Here is a 14,032-nt window from a genome sequence, read left to right on the forward strand (position 1 = left end):
TGTTCTATCGAGGGTTACGGGATGACCTAAAGGACCTCATCTCGCAGTATCCCGATCCGCCCGAAGCTATAGGCCCTTTCATTGACATGGTGGTGAAAATGAACTTCCGCCTACAGGAAAGAAAGACCGACAGGGGAAAAGGGAACGACAACCGTCTCTTGCCCATCGGAGACAAGGGCGTCGAGAAAGCCAAAGAAGCACCTGCTCCCCAGGGAGAAGCGTCCGAACCCATGCAGATCGGAGGCGTCAGAGGACCCCTGACCAGTCAAGAACGGGAAAAAAGGAGGAAGCAGAACCAGTGCCTGTATTGTGGCAAAAGCGGCCACTTCGTACGGGAATGCCCTGCTAAGCCCTCAAGACCACGAGGCAGAAGGCCGTTCGTGTTGCCCATCAGCAAGGGAGACAAGACGGGAAACGAGGAAACCCAGTAGACACAGGGGTCCGTCTTCTGGGTTCTTCATCAAGCACATCTGCGATCCCAGTGGTATACGACGGTAGTCATCACGTCGGCATGGACGTGTCCTTACGGAATCTGGCGGGCAGAACCTGGGTGGTGACCGCCATGTTGGATTCCGGGGCGACAGGCTGCTTCATCGATACAGCGTTTTCCCGCGCATTGGGTATCGACACTGTGACGAAGGCCCAACCTGAACCCGTCAAGGCCGTTGACGGAACGGACCTTACTTCCGGCCCCATCCGACACCGAACAGAAACCTTGACCATGGTTTTCTCAAACAACCACACCGAGTCCGTATGTTTCGACGTCATTGATGCCCCTCAGTTCAAGGTGATCCTGGGTTTGCCTTGGTTGGTGAAGCACAATCCCCGCATCGATTGGGTGACCAGAACCGTCCATCTTGAATCAGAGTACTGTAATAGCACCTGTTACGCAGAAATCGACCTGACAGGTCCTCGGGTCATACAGGCACACTCGTTACCTGTAGTAGGGATGGGAATGGTTTCCCAAGGAACCATACCGAAAGAATACCAGGACCTAGCGGGGGTATTCGATAAGAAGGGAGCCAACACTTTGCCACCCCATCGATCCTTTGACTGCCGCATAGACCTGATTCCCGGCTCCACGTTGCCATGCAGCAGGATCTACTCGCTCACAGAAAAAGAGAACATCCACCTCCGCTCCTATCTGGACGAATACCTGGACAATGGCTTCATACGTCACTCCAGATCTCCGGTTTCCTCTCCTCTTTTCTTCGTGTCGAAGAAGGAAGGGGATTTGAGGACCTGCATCGACTTTCGTGCGATGAATACCATCACGATTAAAAACCGGTACCCGCTACCGTTGATAACCAACCTCCTGGACCAGGTCAAAAACGCCACCATTTACACCAAACTGGATCTTCGGGGGGCTTACCATCTTGTCAGGGTCCGGAAGGGTGACGAATGGAAGACCGCCTTCCGGACGAAGTTCGGCCTCTTCGAATACCAGGTCATGCCGTTCGGACTCTGCAACGCCCCCGCCGCTTTCCAGTTTTTTATAGATGAGGTGTTGAGGGACTACATCGACGTCTTTTGTATCGTCTACATCGACGACATCCTGATTTATTCACAAACCAACGAAGAGCACGTCCATCATGTACGTTCAGTCCTACAGCAACTGGAGAAACACCGGCTGTACGTGAAGTTAGAAAAAAGCCTGTTTCACGTCACATCGGTTGAGTTCCTGGGGCACATCATCACACCGGCAGGCATTCAAATGGACAACAAAAAAGTGGAAGCCATCCTGTCTTGGCCTACACCTGAGTCGGTGAAGGGCGTCCAACGGTTCCTCGGCTTTTCCAACTATTATCGTCGTTTTATCACTGGCTTCTCTGAGATGGTGGCTCCCATCACGCGCTTGCTGCGCAAGGGAGTACGTTTTGATTGGGACCAAAAAGCTGACAACGCATTCCAGGAACTAAAGAGACGGTTTACCATGGCCCCGGTTCTGGTGCACCCTGATACCGAGCAGCCTTTCATCGTAGAGGCTGATGCTTCCAAGGACGCCATAGGCGGTGTACTCTCACAACGGAACTGCGAGACGGGCCGACTGCATCCCGTGGCCTTTTACTCTAAGAAACTCCAACCCGCCGAGCGCAACTACACCGTGTCTGACCGAGAACTGCTAGCCATCAAGACCGCATTCCAGGAATGGCGACACTTCCTGAAGGACTCGAAACATAAAGTGACCATCTATACAGACCACAGAAACCTGCAGTTTCTACGATCAGCACGTGCCCTCACAGCCCGACAGCTCCGATGGACCTTATTCTTCAACGAGTACGACTTTATGATTACATTCCGGCCCGGGAAAGACAACGCCAAAGCAGATGCACTGTCGCGGCTGGCTGAAACGGAAGAAAACGCCGAAGACCATGAGCCTGGCCTGATCTTACCAGAGAAACATTTCCAGGGCATCATCGCTCCTGTTCGTTCCAGCGGCCAGGCAGAACTAGACACGACACGGTCCGATCCCGTGGTCTCGGAAGGGGACGAAGAAGGAGGGCCCAGTAACCAAACACATCTAACCGGGGTAGCCGATCAAACGAAGGCCCTATACTCGTGTCACAATCATGTTCTCTCCGGCCATCCAGGTTACCACAAAACGCTCGATCTTGTGCGGAGGCAGTATTGGTGGCCAACGATGGTGACGGATACAAAGGCACATGTGACGAACTGCGCCGTTTGCCTGCTTGGCAAGAACAGATCCGAACCATCGGTTGGTCGTTTACAGCCCATTCCTGTGCCTCCTTCTCCCTGGCATACCGTCTCCATGGACTTTGTGGTTGAGCTCCCGCTCACCAAAACAGGACACACCACGGTTCTCACAATCGTGGACCACCTCACCAAGATGGCACATTTCGTCCCCTTGACGAAACTTCCCACGGCGGCCGACCTGGCCTTGATATTCGTACAAGAGGTGGTTCGTCTCCATGGCATTCCGTCCGTGGTCATAACGGATAGGGGATCGCAGTTCGTGTCCCGTTTTTGGAAGGAGACATGCAGGATACTCGAGATGGACGTACGTCTCTCCTCAGCATACCACCCCCAGACCGACGGACAGGCCGAAAGGACAAACCACACCATGGAACAGTACCTCCGTTGTCTGCTGCTGTCAGTCGAGAAGGAATGGTCCGAAGTGCTATGGATGGCCGAGTATGCGTACAACAACAGCAAGCATTCGGCCATCGGCATGTCCCCTTTCTTCTGCCTCCATGGACGCCATCCCCGCACGTCGGCATGGGAGGAGCCTCAGGACTGCCCCTTGCCCTCCGTACGTTCTTACCATGCGACACTGCGCGACCTGTGGCAAAAGGCACGGTTCGAGTTGGCAAAAGCAAAAGACACCTACAAGGAGCGTGCAGATGCTCATCGACAACGAGAACCCGTGTATCGCGAAGGCGATAGCGTGTGGCTTTCTATTCGGCACCTGAATGTGCATGGGCCCAAAAAACTGTTGCCGCGTTATGTGGGTCCCTTTCTTGTGGAGAAGGTAATCAACCCTGTGGCCATGAAGCTGTCCCTGCCTCCGCACATGAAAATCCATCCGGTCTTCCACGTCTCCCTGTTGCGGGCGGTTCAGTCTGGCAGTTCTCTTCCGTCTCCCCCTTCTCCGGTGGTGGTGGAGGGCCATGATGAATATGAAGTCAGGGCTATCTTGGGGTCCCGTCGTACCAAGGGCAAGCTGTTCTACCTAGTGGACTGGAAGGGGTACGGTCCAGATGAACGATCCTGGGAGCCCTTGTCCCATGTACGCCATGCTCCTGTTCTGGTCCGTGCTTTCCATCTCCGTCATCCCCTGTGTCCTCGCCCTGTCTCTCTTTTCTGACTTCGGGGGTGGCTTTGGAGGGGTTCTGTTCTGGGGGTGGGTACTGTCACGGCTCGCGGCGTTGCCGCGGCCGGCCATTTCCGCAATCACACACGGGAGGCCGGGATACTCACTTCCGGCGGAAGTCGAGTACCCGGTCTAGTCACCAGGCAGCAAGGCTCAGAAGCACTTCCGGGGGAAAACGCATAAACCTCGCGTTTCCCGCCGGCTGAGTGCTTCGGATTCCAGTACCTTGCTGGAACACTGTTTGCCGAGACCTGCATGCCCTTCCAAGCTCTCTTCTGCTGACTCACGGAGAGCCGCGCTGAAGGGATACTTTGTTTCAGCTGCCTTCCCGGAGAGCCGCGCTGAAAAGATACTTTGTTTCAAACTGCCTTCCCGGAGAGCCGCGCTGAAAAGATACTTTGTTTCTGCTGCCTTCTCGGAGAGCCGAGCTGAAGGGATACTTTGATTCTTACCCTTCTAGGAGGCAAGCCGCGCTGAAGCGCTACCTTGTCTCAGAAAGCGCCACGCAGGAGCGCTTGTGCAATTATTCACCTGGGGGTTCCAGGAAAAGCTCATTTTTTGTTTTCATGACCCTTGGTGCGCAGGAGCGCCCTAAGGGTGTACATTGAACCTAGGATTGTGTTTTGGGTGTACACTTTAGTTTTCCCACTGCGCAGGAGCGCCATTGGGAATAACCCTGCCTACAGACCCTGTCACCTTACCAGGGATACCACATACCTGGGTGGTTGTTTCCGGTTTTCAGCTACCCGCGCAGGAGCGCTTTCATTTTGTTTTAGCTTGGGTGAACGCGCAGGGGCGCTTTATTTAGTGTGCACTTGGCGATATCGCGCAGGAGCGCCTTCCTCGCTATTCACATCCGGAGCTACACTCATCGGGGAACATTCGTTTCAAGAGCCTTGGTGAGTCCTCAAGGGTAACTGGTCCTGTGTGTGTGTATGTGGGGTGGTTCCTTTTCGGGTCTGCTTCACTTTCTGATCTTTCTTGTTCTGGTTTCCAGTGACACCGGGACGCCCCACCAGCTCCACGCCATCCTTAACCCTACACCCTGGCTCCCATCCCTGCGTCCATCTCATCCCTGCTGGGTATAATCGTCCACGAGGGTCAGGTGGGTACAGGGACGGGTGCTCTTGTCGCCTCTGCGGAATCGCGCCACAAGCAAAGGTAAGACTTGTGGGGCAAACCTGACAGGTGTTATCGCAACGTCATTCTGATACGGGCCAGTTGCATCCAGTGGCATATTTATCTCGTACGCTAAATCAGGCTGAACGAAACTATGTAATAGCCGAGAAGGAACTGCTGGCGATAAGAACAGCCTTTATGGAATGGAGGCATCATCTCATGGGTGCGAGACATGCGGTAACTGTTTATACGGATCATCGCAACTTACAGTACATGGCTGCAGCACGCCACTTGACGCCTAGACAGATGCGATGGATGATGCATTTCGCAGAATACGATTTCATCGTGACCTACAGGCCGGGAAAGGATAATCGAAAGGCAGATGCATTATCGCGACAATATACTAAAATGGACTCTGCAGACAGAAAGGAAGAAGCCATCATCAACCCGGAGAAGGTTATAGGGGTCACCTGTACCCAGATGTTTCTACGCAGTGTGATGAGCAATGTACAGAGAGATGAATGGAAGAAATGGTTACAAGCACATAAAGAGTGGACAATAGTGCAGGGTCTCCCCATGCGAAAGAAACAGTTGCTATTACCTATCCAGGCCCTACGGAAGCAAGTGTTTCAGTGGTGTCACAATGCGCCTTGTGCAGGGCATAACGGCAACAGCAAGACGCTTGAGCGGATACAAAGACAATTCTGGTGGCCAAACATCAAAAAAGATGTGACGAATTGGGTGGCGGAGTGTCCGGTTTGCAGCCAGATGAAAACGTTGCATACAAAACAGTCAGGTTTACTACAGCCACTCTCCACGCCTGATGTTCCATGGGAATGCATCTCTATGGACTTTGTGGTAGGCATGCCAGTAGATCAGGGGTGTACCACCATCCTAGTGGTAGTGGATTATCTGACCAAAATGGCGCATTTCATTGCTTGCAAGAAAGTACCGTCTGCTAGTGTGTTGGCGCATCTGATTCTCCAAAACATAGTGAGGTTACATGGGTTGCCCAGAGTAATTGTATCAGACAGGGGCAGTCAGTTTACCGCCAAATTCTGGAAAACGTGGTGTAAGGCTTTAGGTATAACATCCAGTACATCCACAAGTTTCCATCCTCAAACTGATGGGCAGACAGAAAGGGCAAATCAAACTTTGAAGCAATATTTGAGATGCTATGTGGATGTCACTAATGAGGATTGGGTGGGACGGTTATGGTTGGCTGAAATAGCTTATAACAGCGCTGTTCATGGGTCCACAAAACATGCCCCTTTCTACTGCACATATGGCTTTCATCCTAATTTCACTCCGTTCCATCACCCAGCTTCCGCGTCCCCTGTCCCCGAGGTTCAGGAAAGGGTGCAGAATCTCCAGGAGATCTGGCTGAAGGTTAAGGGGCACCTAGCGCAAGCCAAGGCAAAATACAAAACCTATGTAGACAAGCACAGGCAGATCGGTCCAGTGTACAAAAAAGGTGACTATGTATGGTTATCCACAAAGAACATAAGGTTCAGGAGGTACAGTGTATTCAATCCTAAATACATAGGTCCTTACAAAGTTCTTAAACTGGTGAATCCTGTGGTGGTGAAATTGGCTTTGCCTTCATCCTTGCGCATACATCCAGCATTTCATGTATCACTAGTCAAACCGGCGAGGGTGGGTAAAAAGATCAGGCCTTCTCCTGTTGAGGTCAATGGTGAGGAAGAGCATGAAGTGAGAGGTATTGTGGATTCCAAAATCTATCGCACCAGATTGTGGTATCTAGTGGCTTGGAAGGGGTACGGAAATGAAGAGAATTCATGGGAACCTGCATCAGGGGTTCATGCTCCCAAGTATGTTCGGCTGTTCCACAAACGTTTCCCCCACAAGCCATGTCTCTGTCAGTGTTCTTCTGGGGAGGGATGTACTGTTACGACCCACGGAGGTGGGACACTATGAACACTGCCCAGAGCCATGTTTCCGGAAAAGACTACACTTCCCATGATTCCCGGGGGAGAGCGACGCGTCTGGCGATGACGTAGTTACCAGGAAGTCTCAAGACGGAGTGAATCCTGCATCGCCTCGCCATTTATTCTGAGTCCGGATTGCTGTTACGGTAGGATACCTCGTCCAGGATTGTGGCTGCGTATCCTTTTCTGTTCCCACGGCTTATTTCCATCGTGTTTCTTGCTGATGTTCTGTTGTAGCGGGTTCCGCTCAGGGGAAGTTTCCTCTTGGCGGTTAGCGGAGCCTTTCCAGTGGCTTCGTGATCGGAGACCCGTTGTTCTTGATTTCAGAAGTTGCATTAACTTTGTAAGGCTCCTGGTTGAACTCATTGGTACTAGGAGGTTACTGGCGGCAGCCTTACGCTTTGACTATTGATTGTGTTAACACGGGCAGTGGTTCTGCTAGTGTTATTATTGGAGATCACCATCAGCAGAGATAGTGTATCTGTTGGGGGTGATTGAAGACTGCATTTCTTTGTGGGACAATTTCATATAAATGTATGCTCGCTGGTTCAGGACCTAATCAGCCGGGTATAACAACTGTAAGGCTTTGAGTGACGTAACCCAGAAGTCTTTTCTTTTGATGTTCTAAGGAAGCAAAAGCCTGTTATTTGCTGTTTACTTATATTTTCACAACAGGGGTATAATGAGCTTCGCCTGGCTGGCTGTTTTCCGTTCTGCCCTCTGTTGAAGCCCCTACTTTTAGCAACACTGGTATGTCCAATTTACCCTAGGGAGATATTACGGTAGCAACGTGCAATTGTTTAATACGCATTGTCTTGTATTTCTAGGATTGAGCTGTTGTTTTCTACATTCTGATGGCCAGGCAAAGCCTACACTATCCTACCCTCCAGGTAACTAAAGTTCAGTCATAGGACGGTACAGATTAGAGAAGTTCTAGAAGATAGTTATATAGGTTACAAGACAGGTTGTGATTGTTTGCATCTTGTTCTCATTTCAGCTTCTCCGCCCTCCCGTTCCTGCCCTGCAGTTCCTGTTATCCCTCGCTTGATCCCCACTGTGAGTCTGTTATTGTCAGACCCAGAGGTTATCGAGAGGTGGAACCCTTTTTGGCATCGTACCATCCTGAGGACATTGGGACCTGACACCATGATATATTTATAGTTGCCATCCCTTTGTAAGGGACCACAGTGGTCCAAGTAAACACATGCTAATGGTTTGTCTGAGATTGGAAGGGGCGTCTGTGCTGGTCGTTTCACTGTTGATACTTTCATTTTTTGGCATATTTCACATTCTAGAACATAGTTCCTAGTCTGTTTTCTCATGCGTGGCCACCAATATCTCTGTTTTAATAATGATACTGTGGCGGAAACACCAGCATGTGCAGAAGCGAGCCCTTCGTGTGCCGCTAAGATCAGTACTAACCTGTGTTCCATGTTTGGAATAGCTCTAACCCCCACTCCAGGGATTACAGCAAAAGGAACATTGTTTGCATTAGTTTTGTATGAGTACTTTACTGGAAAGCCTTTCGGGAGTGTCTTACCACTGTCTTTTACTGAAGCACTGACAGCTTGCATTATCTCGCTGTCTATTTTTGTTTTTGACCGAGTAATGGCAGCTACGGAAGCCGTTTGTACAGCTGCTTTCGCGGCCTCATCAGCCAATGAGTTCCCTGCAAGGTGAACGCCATCCCGTTGATGGATCACATGAGTCTTTTGTAGTTCTTTCCGTAAAAGAACTACTTGTTCCAAAAGCATTTTATGCTTGATTGTGCCACCTTTTGCATCTTTGAAGTTGTTTTGAACCCAGTTCTGCAAGTATTCATTTTAAGACTGGACACAGTAATAAGAATCGCACACTATTAGTGTGGGGAATTCGCGATCAGTATTTTCAAGTGTCATCTTAAAAGCCTGTAGTTCAGCTCGCTGAGCTGTACAGTCTCCGAGTGATTGAGTTTTAGTGACCAATGGTCTAAATTTTCCTTCGTGCCAACAACCTTTAACAATCGTGAACGCAGCACTAAAGGCTTGTTTACCCCCAACTGAGGGTTGTGCTGAACCGTCTGTATTTATTATACAGCCATAATGTTCGAGAGGCAGGATGTTGGTCGGAAGAGGACATTCATATTCGTATTGGAGAAATTCTTGTGTTTTTAAGTTAGGATCAAATTCATAAACCACGTCGGATGCAGCAAGAGAATTAAACCATTGTATCCATCTCAGATGTAAAGCTTTAGCATTGGGAATGCTTGCTCTTGTTACCACTTCTAGGGCAGGTACCGGTGTAATGATTATTATACGTTTACTTTGTGCGAGGTCTCTTTCTTTTGCTACAGCAGTTTGAACCGCAGTCAGAATTTTTTCAGTAGAACTGAATTTCATTTCAGCTTGTGTGTACAAGTGTGATTTATAAGCTATTGGTACCGTTTCTCCCTCATTAGAGGTCAGGTATGTGAATCTGCATCTTCCTGGGATGACTCGGATTACAAGGTTGCGTTAGTTTGTGCGTGTTTGCAGTTTTGTTTTAGTTAACATGTCTGTTTGTAATGATCGTAAAATTTCTGTGTGTTTCTGAGTCCAACTAATTGGTTTAAAATCAGGTTTTATTAGTTCGTAGAGAGGTTTAACCCTCTCTGCATAATTTAGAATGTATGTTCTTCCGAAATTCAGAAAACCTAGAATTGATTGTAAGTTTTTCAGCATTTTTGGAGCTTGAAGTACTGCACACTTTTCTAAGAAGTTGTCTGCTAGGCTTTTGCCCTCACTTGATAATTCATATCCTAAAAATAGGACAGTGTGGTGGGCAATTCGTGACTTTTTAAAGTTAAATTTGTACCCTTCAGATGCGAACCAAAGTATGATGCTGTTCACTCTTTTCAAGTGTGTCTGCAGGTCATCGTCTGTAAGATAGATGTCGTCGACATAAGATAATGCCTCATCATCATATATCTGTAGTTACCCTGGCTGAAAATAATCCTGAGCTATTCTTGAATCCCTGTGGGAGACGACAAAATTGTGTTTGGGTCTCCATGCTGGAGAAAGCAGTCAAATATCTGCTTTCTGCTACTATGTTTTGACAGAAGAAACCATTTGAAATATCTATTGTCGTTTTATATTTCTTGCGCACAATGTTATTCATTAGTGCTGCACTGTGTGAGTTTTGTACTGCAAATGTTTTGCAACAAGAGTTTAGGTGTGTGTAGTCCAAAACTAGATGATATGAATCGTCTAGCTTGGAGAAAGGAAACAAAGGATTGTTCATTTGTGAGGTGCATGTTTCAATCACCCCCTGATATTCAAGTTGATCTAAGATTTCTCTGACTTGATTTTAACTTCTTGCTTAACAGGATACTGCCTCTGTGCAGTAGGTTGATTTTTTAACTGGATTTTATGGTGAGGAGAATCCTTATCCCATCCTACATGATTTTTATATAATGCAGGTGCTTCCATTTTCTAGCAAATGTGTATTTTTTATTAATTGGAATGTGATTTGAGAAGGCAGGCATAATCATTTCTTCGCCATGTGGGCACTCCCTGACAAACTCTGGTGGCCAGTCTTTCTCTGCTAGAAGGATATCATAGCCTTTAGATAGATTCTCCCAAAAGAGACCTCTTATTTTCCTAGTTTTGTCCCCCTCTATACGCAATGTAGTATCATATAGTTTATGGGGCACGCTAACTCTGGTGTCTGCAGTTTCCACTTGAATATATTCATTTGTGTCCACTGTCTCCAGAAGATTCATCAGGATCTTGCGAGCTATGGTCACTTCTGCTGCGCTGTCTAGCACTGTCTGTGCCCACTCTCTGTTTTTCAGTTGTGTCCTCAGAATTCTCTGCATGTTTTACTTTAATACTGGCTACCTTCTTTCTGGTAAATTGTAATTTTTTACTTTGATGAGCAGGTTCCTTGTCTTTGAACTTGACGTGCTCTTCTTTCTGTTCTGACCGTCCTCTTCTTTCCGATTTCTGTGAGGAAGTCTGAAAAGATCGAGAGGGACATGTATCAATATCTTGATATCTGTCAGGTTTTCTCAAATTGTCCCTATTTCTAAGGTTGTATCTTTTTTTAGAGGGCTCCCTTTGGGGAGACTTGCCTCCTCCTTCTGGAGATCCATCCCTTCGTTGAGGAGACCTTCCTCTGGACTGAAATTATTTTTCTCTGGGAGAAGTTTGTTTATTACCCTCCCACTTCTTCTTTTGAGTAATTAAATTATTTTTAATGAAAGTCTTTTCAGGATTTTCAGTTAGTGTATATAGTCGGTAGGTTGTTCCGTCAACTGTTAATTGAACTAAATCTCTATATGCTTTTGTTAATTCTTTTATTTTAACTAAGAGTTCTTCGCTTGACATTTTTTTAATGTCGGGATGTGGTGTATAGATGGCTAGAACCGGCCATTTGGCTCCTTGTCTACCTAGTGGACTGAGCCTGATAATGTGATTTTGATGTTTTAGGGCGCTATTAAACCAGAGCTGGTGCTCTTCGTATGTTAGTGGAATTTCAACGTCCTCGAAAGGGGCGTATTCCTCTGGAGATTCCTCTATTTTGTAGTAGTGGAACTCGCGTGTCACAGCGTGTGCTGCTGGAAAATGTATCCAGGAATAGAATACCTCTGTCTGCAGATATTCATGGGCCTCTACCACAAATATGACCCTACCGCCTCTTGATGATACTCCATTTTTTATAAGTTTCATTGTTATCGTTTTTCTTATATTGACCGGGATGATTATAGCATTCTGGTCTTCATTTTGGAGACTTGTGTCTTCCGCTAAGAGTTGAGCTGCTAATTTAGCTCTCTCCCTTTCTTCCTCACTATCTGACATTTTTACTGACAGAAAGTTTGCAGAGCAATTTTCAAGTAAACAAAGATTAGGTGCACAATATTTTGGAACACTGTATCCTTCAACGTTGACTAAACCAAAAACGAATACATAGGAATCTCTTCCTACTAAGTTTTGGCGGATATTAACCTTTTACCCACTCCAGTCGTCTAGTGGAGTTTTTACGGGAAAAGGGGTCTGTGTGAAAAGCACGACTGAGTTACTCTAGTATCTTGCGTTAGATTATCGCCTTACCAAACGTTGGGCGCCATGTAGTGTAGCTCCTATATTCCCAATAAGCTCTGCACATTTGAATAACATAAACGATAGTTTAGACGTAGGACTGAGGTCGACTAGGTCTCTAGTGATTATGTTAGACTTAATTATGAATGCCAGCTAGCTCAGAGGTCACTAGAAACTTTCTCGAGTGAACAGGAAGGAGTTAACTTTCCTGAATAGACAAGAAGGGATGAATTTCTGTCAACCGCATAAACATGACAACTTTGCTCCCTCCAGAATAAGGAGTATATCTCCAGAGTCATGTGAAAACAATAGATAGCTATTTCACTCAGTCAATCGTGCATGCTTAGTTTCACCAGAGTGCAGAGAAATAGAGAGACTGTTTTTTTCAATAAAAGTTGTTATTTATTGAGCAGTCTTCTTTCTCATGCAAGAGAAGTGAATTGCCACAATTGCAATACTTGTCATAAAGTAAAGTGCGTACAGTAAAAGGAGTATTATGTAATAATACTGTAAAGGCATTTATATGGTTTCTGAGCCATATGATACTTAAATTGGATAAAATATATACAATACATACAATGATAAAAGTTGACTAAACGTACTCAACTGGTGCTTCTAAAATACGCCTACCCCGGTGTACCTAACCTAAGCCTAGTACGTGGGAAGGAGTGAGTGAGCTGCAGTTTAAGTTAAGTTAGTTTTGCCAAGAATCTGAATCAAAAATTCTCTAAGGATTTAATCAGCTCCGTACCTTGGTTTTAGAATGAAGGAGGTCTTGCATCTCTTTCTCAGGACTCGATCTCCCAGCAACCCGCAAGGGTGACTGGAAACACTGGAGCTGGATTTCTCGGCAGGAGAAAAGACAGCGTCTCTCTCAGTGCGTCAAATGGGAGGGTCGGCTTCCTTCGGCTCTTGCATCAGCTGGGTTTTGGGTAAGTAGATAGCCGCTCTACTCCAAATCACCGTGTGTTTGCTTAAGGCAAATGCTGGTATATTTATACCTGGAAGGTGCCGAGTTTGATGTAAGGTTGCACATAAGACGTCACTAAGAACTTTCAGTTCTTTCAGGACTCTCAGGATTTCTAGGACAAATCAAAACAGAAGCAGGGGGAATTCCCGGGCTGCTGGAGGCTTGGTTTGTTTAAAGAATGCGTTGTACTTTCTAGGAGTCTGGGGAAGTAGCCTTGCCGTATTTGGACTGCATTGGCTATGACTAAATATGGATATGATTCTTATGCCTTTATAAGGATATGATTTGTTATAACCACATAAGGGCATGAATCAGGAATATTTAATTAGGGTTCTAGATACGTTCACAACAGTTTCGTCCCTATAATTTAGGTGGTGGGTGGGGTAGGGTGGGGGGGTGGAGTCAAAAGAGGACGGAGTAGGTATAATTAAATAAATAAATACTACCTATTCCGTCGTCTGTCGGCTTCTCCCCACGAAACCCTGCCCCACGTCACCGCGCTTACCTCTGCCAGCTGCCGCTGCAATGAGGACTCTTTAAAATTATATAAATGAGTCCAGTAGGAAATCCATCCATTCTATTAATTTACTCCATTCTGATACAAGTCCGCAGCAAATTATTTACCTAGATTATATTCCAGACAAATGGGTTTTACATCTGTTTATAGTGGTCCAGGGAGAGTTACCACATTTTCAGAACTTTGACTCCCAGTACTGGACAAATAGCTCCAGGGCAGCTGGGGCTTCTGTGGGATCTGCACCATGCTTCTCTGACATTTACAGAAGGGTAACATGCTAGATGTGCAGGCATTATTGCCACAGCTGCCATTTGTAAGTTAGGCTAATTGATTTTCTTGACAGATCACAAAAAACAAAGAAATTACAGTACAGCTTTGAAAATTAAGAGGAGCATGTTACATCAGGGATCTATGCCAGGATTGTGTGAGTTTTACATTCATTTGACACCTATTTTGTCACAGCACAATTTTAATTGAAAACATTCATTTTATCTATTAATTTTGTGCTTTAAAAGATATGCAACACTATATGCAGGAAATCTGAAAGTAACAAGACGTGAAAGGGAGTGAGCCTGAAAAGAGGGACAG

Source organism: Lissotriton vulgaris, unplaced genomic scaffold (assembly GCF_964263255.1).
Source record: "Lissotriton vulgaris unplaced genomic scaffold, aLisVul1.2 SCAFFOLD_1606, whole genome shotgun sequence".
Lineage (NCBI taxonomy): Eukaryota > Metazoa > Chordata > Amphibia > Caudata > Salamandridae > Lissotriton > Lissotriton vulgaris.